General features: G+C 37.6%; 1 non-coding gene across 1 annotated transcript; it reads left to right on the forward strand.

Moving 5' to 3' along the window:
• Positions 1-1,004: 1,004 nt before the first annotated feature.
• LOC142870756 (U6 spliceosomal RNA) lies at positions 1,005-1,108 on the forward strand. The gene has a single exon (XR_012919099.1). It is a non-coding gene; the product is annotated as a U6 spliceosomal RNA (small nuclear RNA).
• The last annotated feature ends 215 nt before the right edge of the window (positions 1,109-1,323 follow it).

Consider the following 1,323-nt stretch of genomic DNA (forward strand, 5'->3'; position numbering starts at 1 on the left):
CAAATAATACAAGTTAGTCTACCTCATTGACATTAGAGACTAATTTCCCAGGAGATTTGCATTTCTAAATGTCTCTATACCGATAGAAGAAATAAGACCTGGTGTTCAATAGATCAGTAGGGTGACTACAGTTAACGTTAACCTATTACACATTTGAAATAGCTAGAAAAAGATAATTTGAATCTCCCTAGCATAAAGGTTAACTATTTAAAGTGATGGATATCCCAATTATCCTGATTTGATTACATAAATGTATCAAATTATCACATGTACCCCCTAAATATGTACATTATGTATCAATAAAAAAAGAAAAAGAGTATCTGTTTTAGTGGATCAATTTTCTCCCATTTGATTCTACTATAATAACAAATACTTATTAAACATAAATCTATCCTACAAGGTTCTCCAAGTGATGTTTTTTTCAGACAGCAAAGAACAGCAAATATTTACTGCATGTATTATTTCATTTCATCTTCAGAACAATCCTACTAGGTAAGGAGTATTATTATCCTCATGTTACAGACAAGGAAATTAAGGAACTAGCCTATAGAAGTAGGGACCCTAAAAGAACCAGGGACACAAAAGGACCATATGTGGGAAAGCTTCCAGGAGAAAAGCAGAAAAAGAAGATAGTACCCTCATTCCAGAAGGCTTCATTTTATTTCAATCTTCTCAAACTGGCTAGGTATGGTGGCTCATGCCTGTAATTCTAGCACTTTGGAAGGCTGAAGCAGGGTGATTGCTTGAGGCCAGCAGTTCCAAGATAGCCTAAGCAACATAGCAAGACCCTGTCTCTATTTAAAAAAAAAAAAAGAAAAAATTAGCTGGGCTTGGTGGTGTGTGCCTGTAGTCCCAGCTACTTGGAAGGCTGAGGAAGGAGGATTGCTTGAGCCCACAAGTTTGAGGTTGCTGTGAGCTCTGATGATGCCACTGCACTCTAGCCAGGGCAATAGAGCGAGACTCTGTCTCAAAACAAACAGCAAACAAAATAAAAACCTTCTCGTGCTTGCTTTGGCAGCATATACTAACATTGGAATGATACAGAGAAGATTAGCATGGCTCCTGCTCAAGGATGACATGTAAATAATATTAAAAAAAAAAAACAAACCTTCTCAACTGATACAAGCCAGGTAGAAAGAGCGACCCATTTTCCACATCTATCTTTCCTTTTCACTTCAACTGACTATGAAAAGGCTAGACCTCTCACTCTCTATTGCTGCCAATAAGTTATTTCTACTAACTGCTCTTGATTGTGGGGGTAAAGACGACTGGAACGAGGGATGGGAGTAAAGATGGAGGGATGGAATCATTTCCATAACCACT

The sequence above is a fragment of the Microcebus murinus genome, chromosome 4 (assembly GCF_040939455.1).
Source record: "Microcebus murinus isolate Inina chromosome 4, M.murinus_Inina_mat1.0, whole genome shotgun sequence".
Lineage (NCBI taxonomy): Eukaryota > Metazoa > Chordata > Mammalia > Primates > Cheirogaleidae > Microcebus > Microcebus murinus.